Genomic DNA, 8,721 nt, shown 5'->3' with positions numbered 1-8,721 from the left:
TATGTGTGTGAGGAATTGGAAGCAAGCAGAATACGGGTGTTTCTAAAGCAAACTCAGCGTCATCTCTCATATGGTTAAAAACTAAGCTCAGAATCGATCCAGAATCGTTGGAGAGAGAATCGCGATGCATCGATAGATCGATTTTTTTCTCCCACCCCTAGTACCTTGGAGTGAAGGTTTGCTCGCCGGAGCTTAACCTTGTTGCAGATGTCTGTGTGTCTTCTGCCTCTCTGGGCTAGAGACTCAGAACTTGGTCGATCTACTTTGTCTCTCTAGGATGGAGACTCAGGACGTGCTGCATCTGTTGTTGTCTCGCTGGACGAAGACTCTGAATGAAGTCTGAACGTAGATTATCTCTTTCCTTGCAGGCTGGAGGCTCCGAACGTGGTCGTATCTGTTGCTGCCTCAAAGCTAGAGACTCAGGACTTGGTATCTGTTATTGCCTCTTCCCTCACGGGCCAGAGGTTCAGAACGTTGGTGATCTGTTGCAGTCCTTTCCTTGACAGGACTCAGACTCAGAATGGAGGTTGATCGCTATTGTCTCACCCTTGCAGGCAGGATGTAGCTGTTATTGCCTCTTCCCTCTTGGGACTCAGACTCAGTAACAAGGTTGATCTGCTATCGTCTCACCCATGCAGGGCTCAGACTCAGAACAGTGAGTGTCTTTTGGGAAGGTACCTTTATCTCTTTCCGATGAGGAGGAGATTGCAATCTGGCACTTCTCCATTTCCAGGCTGTGATTGGCTGTTTCCATCAGAGTGGGGGGACACAGTGTGGCCCACCCTTCTTTCCTCCTGTGGAACTTATTTGCATAGTCCAAACACACATTTAGAAAAGTGTCACTAAAGCTTTACCAATGCATTATTCACTTACCAAACCACAACCAGAATACCTTTGGCAATGTTACGAACACATTAAGTCCAAACATGATGGAAAAAGATTGAACTTTCATGCATGCATTCATTTGTCCATGAACAGCTGAGTTTGTGTAAGATGTTGTACTACACGTCGCTGTCACTGAGAATACTTATTTCTCTGAATAAGTATAAGATATGTGTGTTGTAGTTTGCATCAGTGTAAGGTTTGAGAACATAGTTATGAATGGATTTGGATGGAACTCTGTGATCTCTCTTTGTTTCACCCACTGCTGCTGATCCAGAGGTCCTAAGGAATTTTTATGGCGGTCACAGGCCAAAACCTGAGGAATCAGTCTGTTGGTGGGTGAAGGGCAGAAACTGCATTTTGACCAATAGGAAGTCCTGTCCTTCCCGGGCTTTGTACCAAAGGTCTTCTTCTTGCCCTCTAAGAGGTGTCTGGCTGTTGTCCTGGCATCTTTATCTGATGGCGTTGGACAGTTTGCTTATGTTAGTCCACCAAGATCCAATCAAAATGTAGCAAACCTTTGTCCACTATAGTGGTCAGAGAGGGGCCCCGCCATAAACTGGGCCCTGGAATGTGCTGTCCACTACAGTTGTTTTATGCATTCATATCTCCTCTAACCACCTCCATTTAGCACTGCTTAACCTGTTGAAGAGTGAAAAAGAAAACACTTGACACTTTGTGACACTTTGTGAAGAGCGTCACTGTGGCCTACTTTCACGGTTATAATAATGCTGAATGTGAATGAAATGAAGTGTATATAGTTTGAAAATTGCTTGCCTATTGAAGGAGTATTTTTGTCAGTCAAACAGTGTATGTGTGTGTCTGTGTGTTTACTTGGTAAGCGCAGGAGGAAATTGATTGTGCTGATTCTATATATCTCTTGAAGTCACCTAATAGGTCTCTGTAATTTGTCTCAGCTGGCTTGAAAAAAAGGGAAAAATCTTAAAAGAAACTGCAGGCACATTATTGCAGAGATGTATTGCTTTGCAATTAATGTACAGTGGCTGAAAAAAAGCCTCTTTTTCACAAGCAAAAGCCAGCATTATAGCTATTTTAATAGGGGGTCAACATCATTGAGAGATCTTTCACCATTAAAGAATGCCTGTGATTTCTAATTATAGGTTCGTTTATTATGGCAACCTTTATTTAATGAATGGGGTCAACCTTTGCCTGAATGTGGTGCTAAGAGGGTTTGTAACTCCATGATTTGAGTTTAGGCCTATTACATCAGAAGTGAAATTCAGTCGAGATCCCATTTTCTATTATGTAGTCTTGACTAAGTGGCAAATTAAGTGCTATATAGAACTGAATTTGTTGTCTTTTTTCGTGATCTTTTTAGCAATGCACTTCAATGCACAGATGAAAAGATGAGTACAACAAAACAAAAAATAAAATAAAACAAAAACAACAACAAACATTTAATTCTGAACAAACAGAAAAAAAGTCATTTTTAAATGTATTCTCACATATGTTTATAAGTATCACAGCACAGGCTCCACTGAGAAAATGTGGGATTTTTGCTTTCACCAAGCCATGAAGCAAACAGTAAGAAATACGTTCAGAAATGACCAGTGTTAGGCAGTAACGCATTACTTAGTAACACGTTACTGTAATTTGATTACTTTTTTAGTAACAGAGTAATGCGTTGAGCAATGCAGTGCTGAAATGTGTGTGCTCATGAATCCTCTCATTATAACACACGAATTGTAGACATTATGTAAGATTCATTATGCATATATTTATTGTGTTATAACAGAGATTTGTGAGATTGCGATGAACTGAGATGTCTTTTAGAGATTATAAATGCAGCGCTCTTTGCTGGCATTCTGCTATGCCAAACCATGTATGCAGCCGCCGCTTGCTTTAGTTAAAAATAACAGTGTTCTCTGAATGTTGATGCTTTAATAACAAATATTTATCGGGAGCGTGTATGCTGGGATTTCATAAATTTCATGGAGAAAAAATTTACGTAACTAGTAATGTAACTAATTACTAATTACTTTTGAAATAAAGTAATCATAACAGTAAAGTGATTACTTTTAAAAGGAGTAATCAGTAATCAGTAATTTTATTACATTTTCAGAGTAACTTGCCCAACACTGGAAATGACAGTAATGTGTTTACACCACTGAACTCTAGAGACAACAGTGGTGCATACAGCCTTTTGTCTCATGAATTGGACGCTAATGAGGCTATGCGTTTGCCAATAGATTCTAAAGAGTGTTTATCATAACACTTTAGCATGGTCTTTCAAGTAGCAATACAAATATGTTGACTGAAAAGCTTTGGGATTCAGCTCAATTACAAATGGGTTGGATCTTAGCCAAGCCCTGTTTTTGTTGACATAGCTAAGCTGTCTGTGTACTCAAATAAAATTTAAGGTAACACTTTATTTCGATAGTCCACTTTAGACATTCTATTAACAGTAAGTAACTTTGCAACTACATGTCAACTAGCAGTTAGTAGAGTATTAGTAGACTGTCTGCTTAATATCTTCTAACACTTTCTTTGTCAACATTCTACTAACCCTAAACCTACCCTAACAGTCTACTCTGAGAGTTAGTAGACATGTAGATGCAAATTAATGAGAATTAGTTGACATGTAGTTACAAAGTTACTTATAGTTAGTAGAATGTCTAAAGTGGACTATCGAAATAAAGTGTAACCAAATTGAATGTTACCTGTAGATAAGGCCTGGTAGGGCTATTTTACACATATTTTTATTCTCTACATATTGTTTTTTTTTTGTTTGTTTTTTTTGCCTGCCTATATATAACTTCACTGTCAATGTATGTATTAGTTGAGAAATTTTTCAAATCCTGATTATTACATGCTAACACCTAAAGGCTAAGAACTGTAAAAATGCAACAAGAGACTTGTTTTTATTGTTTTGTCGACCTGTTGCATATGACCAACTAGCTAGCAGTGAACAATTGTGTAAAGTTTGTCAGACTACTGCTTCTGACTACATTTTCAGATGCTATTTTCTTAGCACTAAAGCACTCATTTTTGGATACAATATGATTCACAGATTAACACAGACTAAACGCTGATTTGATTAATTACTGATTTTAACCTAATCTGAATTATAGAATCAGGAAAAAACTTTTAATAGTTAAGAATATGTAAACAAAACTGAGATTAATACTAAGATGTAATGCTAATGCTAAGATCACATTTGGAACAGAATCAAATCGAGAGCTTATGAATTGAAATTGAACTGCAAAATCTGTATCACTACCAAGTCCTGTTTACTGTTTAAAAAAAAATAATAATAAAGATAAACCAGCTTAAGGTGGTTTAAGCTTTAAGCTTTAGATCAACTACCATCACGCTTTAGGCCTAATTTTTTCCCATCAGGGTTTAACTTAGATTTTTAAAGACCCGTTTGAGACATCGATGAACGACATCAAACAGCAAGCCAAAAAAAACCCCAGAACAAACACTCTCTAGCAAATACATTTGCTATCACACTTTCCAACATTTAATATTAGTGAAAGGACGCATTTCTTGGCCATCTCATTGAACCTGTGCCAGTCCAGCTCCAGAGAGAGGATGCTGTCAGAATTTAATCCCAAATAGTTTATTGATTGAGGCAGCTTTCTATTGATTTATACTATGAAGCATTCCAAGCTCTGCAGCTATAACTCTACAAAGGAAGAGCGACTGAAACGGATTTGTAAAGCTTGAATAACTTTATTTGAGTCTTGAAACAAAGCCCTAGCCACCTGCCACTGCCATCTTTGCCCTTCAGTAGGTCACAATGGCTCATCAGCATTCCCCGCACCTTCACAGGTCATTAAACAAACATGTACGCTAAAAATGGCTGATTTATGTACCATGCAATTGTTCACACAGGGCTAGATGCGTGGAATTATGACTAAAACACTCACTTTGACTTCCATAAGAGCAGTGAAGAGAGAGGTTTACACCTCGTACTCAATAAAAATGTTGCTCAGGGATTTAAGGGGTTTGACCCTGAAGAAAATTGGGCTGTACTCTCTTTAAAAATCAATGTTTTAAACGGAGGCTTTCACAGCGATGCCATAGAACAACCACTTTGGGTTCCCTTAAGAACCTTTCATTCAACTTTTCTTAAAAGAATAATTTTTTCTTAGTGTGAAGAACATTTTGTGCAATTGAAAGGCATCATGGCTTGTTAAAGGTTCTTTCACAGAGCCATAAATGCCAATAAAGAAACTTTATTTTTAAGAGTGTATGCTGTATGCACTTTAGAAACCCTTGCTGTGCTGAGACTAACAACAGCACTGCAGCGCAGATGAAAGCATTCTTTAATGTGAGCTGGGTCACAAGTAACACTTTTCCAAACTTCATTTCTTTTCATGTTGTTTTACATGTTTGTTGTTGTTCTTGATAAATAGTAAATGTAGGGTATAATTATATTCCACAATGATAGTCTTTATAACAGTAGAAGATATTATTCGCCATCTTTTTGTTTCTTTTTTGTTATACTGTAATATGGTCATGCAGAATAAGGCATTAATATGTGCCTAATAAGAACTAATAGACAGCCATGTTACATTGTAAGGTTAATCTACTGCATATAAGCCAAAGTTGAGAGCCCAAGTGAAGTTTTATTGACAAATGGTGAACAAAAATGTAAAGAGAACATGATTTGAATTACTTAACTCTGGTAACAAATGAGAACATACTGAGAAACTATGATAATCATGGAAAAAGGAAATACCGGAAACAATGCAAAACTAAAATTCCATAAAAACGAAACTGAAACCAAAACTGAATGTGACAGCTAGCTATATGAAATTATAAACCACAGCAATTACCGTTATTATTGGTGTAGTGATAAAGATTGCTTGCCTTCTGCATAACACAACGTGAGTCTCAGTGACAGTAATGTTAATGTGAGACACTACACCCACAGTCAACATTATCAGAATGAATAAGTGCATCCATCAATGATTTGCTTAATGACTCTAATACCATAAATTAGATGTAATCTGCACTGCCGTTTTTGAACCAAAGCCAACAGTGGATTATTACTGGTCATGATTTATCATTGTGGTATGCGTAATGAGACTGCTATTTGACGTTAACCCTCAGAATTATGGCAATCATTTCATTTTACAGCTGGAGCTTTGTACTGCTTCCTTCGCAAAACCACTGATTAAAATTCGTCAAACTATTGGAATCAGGGCACATCATGAATGTTCATCATTTGTCCATCCTTTTTCCAAATTATGTCAGTTTATTTCTCTAACAGCTGCTGTGTTGAGCCCAATCAGTAATCTCCTGACTTTCAGAAGAAACCTCTTGAATCCAATTTTTTAACGACTCCTGCTGTTTCTTGTTGCAAATAAATGGGAATACAGAAAAAAATCAGCCAAAATCAAGTAGTATGACCTTTAACTTTTTCATTATGTTTTGTATGTCAAATAGATTCAGTTACACAATTGCAAGTTGAACTGTCGGAGTTATGCAATTTGCCTTACAATTTTATGCACGACTGTAAACACACCCTGTGAATATTATTATACAGTAAATTAAAATGATGAATGGTGAGTTTATGTGGTGTTTATTTTCAAAATGAGTAATGGCTGCATGTGTAATTGAAGATGTATTTATGACTTTTTGTAAATTGGACCCTGGCTGCTTAGTACCAAAACTAAATGATCGAAAGAAAACTTGCCTTCAGATTAGAACTCTGCAGGTGCTGGTCTTATTATAGTTTTCAATGCCCTATTAGCCTATGTATAATGCATGCACCTGCAATGCATAATAGATGTGAACTTCATGGTAAAATGCTAGCAAAAGGCTAAACAAATGGCAGGCAAGAGAATTCTTCAGCTTCATTAGTAAATTATTAGCTTTATACAGCAGGACCAGCAGTGAATCAGCTCTGAAGGCATATGAGCAATGGTTGTGAAATGGTTATTGAAACTAGATAGACAGTGATACAATAAAACAATATTATTTTATATATTATTATAAAATATTTCTTCTCTCTCTTGGTGCAATCTGGTCTCTACTATTAAGAAAGGACAGACAATTAAAATAAGAAAAACCTTGATCTGTAAAAAGATGCTTTTTTATTAGATATTACTAGACAAGGGCTACAACAAAGCACAACAAAACATCACTTTTATAAACCAGAAGAGCAAATATATGCAAAGTCAAATGGTGCAGTTGAGGCAACAAGGTGTCAATTGGATGGTGTTACCTGTTGCATATCATGTCTGTAGGCAATCTTGATTGAAATTGCACACTTGATCTATTTGCATGATTGCTAGCATTTTTATCTTTTTTTGCAATGCAACTGCAATGGGTTTTTTGTACGTACAGGGAATATCAAATCGAAACCACACAGCACTGATCATGTTTGTTTGAATGCCACTAATAGGCCTAATAATTACATGCTCTTTAGTGCACAGTATTTATTTAATGTTATTTAATTGACTTCAGTCTCTGCTTTATTAAAAGGAAAGAAGAATATCTGTGAAGGGAGACAACAGATGACATGAGCATGTCTCCCTTATTGAAAAGGCAATATTAAAAAGCAAACATTGTAGTCGAAGTGAGCTGTTTTCAGTATTGGGGAATACATTTTCAAAAGTAATAAGTAAAATGAATCAATGTTTCTTCAGCTACAGGCATTTTTATGTCATGGGGTTGATTTTTATTAAAACCAGAAGATTTCAATGTTTCTTTTTTGGTATGAAGGTCACATTATTTTACCATGCCATGTCTTTATGATTTATTTGGCTACCTTTTAATTATTTTTTTTTTTTTTTACACTGCTTTACACTGGTTCAGATCCAGACTTTTCCATCATACAGTATACATCATACTGTATGATAATGAGTAATGAGTATATTTACTCATTTTAAATAAATAAAATAAATATTTTGATCAGTTTTTCAAAAAATATGACTATCCCTCAGTCGTGTATACCAAACATCTGTGTACTCAATTACAAAGTGTCAGTGAAGAGCTTGAGCTGAAATATCTCAGGTAAACGCAATTATTATTATTGTTATTATTATTATTATTATTTTATCATTTCCAATCAAGCTGTAATTTTGTCAAACTATGCAAAATTTGTGAAATATTATTTAATTGCATGTACTTGGATTTGTAAAATGCTAGCTATATTGAAATTGACATTAGCAATACAAAGTTTGGCATTTTTTTAATGGTTTAAAATGTCATTCCCATCACAGAATGCTATTAAACACAATTATTTGAGATGTGGTGAAAATTTGACAGTTGAGAAAAATTATAAGTAAATAGGCTTATAAAAATAAATACAACTGTATAAAAGTAATGGTAACACTTTATTTTGATTGTCCCTTTAGAGCATTCTGTTGACAATAAGTAAATTTGCACCTACATGTCAACAAACTGTCATTAGAGTATAGTAGACTGTCTGATTAACATATGCTAACTCTTTATTGTGGTCCCCCAACAGACATTCTACTGACTATAAGTAACTTTGCAAGTACATATTAACATATTATAACCCTAACCCATCTACTAATACTCTACTAACACTCTAATGAGAGTTAGTAGATAGTTGCAACGTTACTTATAGTCAACAGAATATGTTAAAGGGACCATCAAAATAAAGTGAAACCCATAAAGTAATACGTGACTACATTGAGCTACATGAAAGCTTTGGAAAAGTCGTGGAAATTTATTTTACACATCTCTATATAATAGAATATATGTTTAATCACGTCCTGAATCTCGGTGTGGGATTGCACATTTTGGTTTTACTCATTTTCGCAGGTTTCGCACGTTTGGAAAATTCCCGCAAACATTTATTTAATATACAATGTAGGTTAGATGAGTTAAAAAAAT

Source organism: Sinocyclocheilus rhinocerous, unplaced genomic scaffold (genome assembly GCF_001515625.1).
Source record: "Sinocyclocheilus rhinocerous isolate Xijiao unplaced genomic scaffold, SAMN03320098_v1.1 scaffold130, whole genome shotgun sequence".
Lineage (NCBI taxonomy): Eukaryota > Metazoa > Chordata > Actinopteri > Cypriniformes > Cyprinidae > Sinocyclocheilus > Sinocyclocheilus rhinocerous.
Note: the sequence above shows the minus strand (reverse complement) of the source record.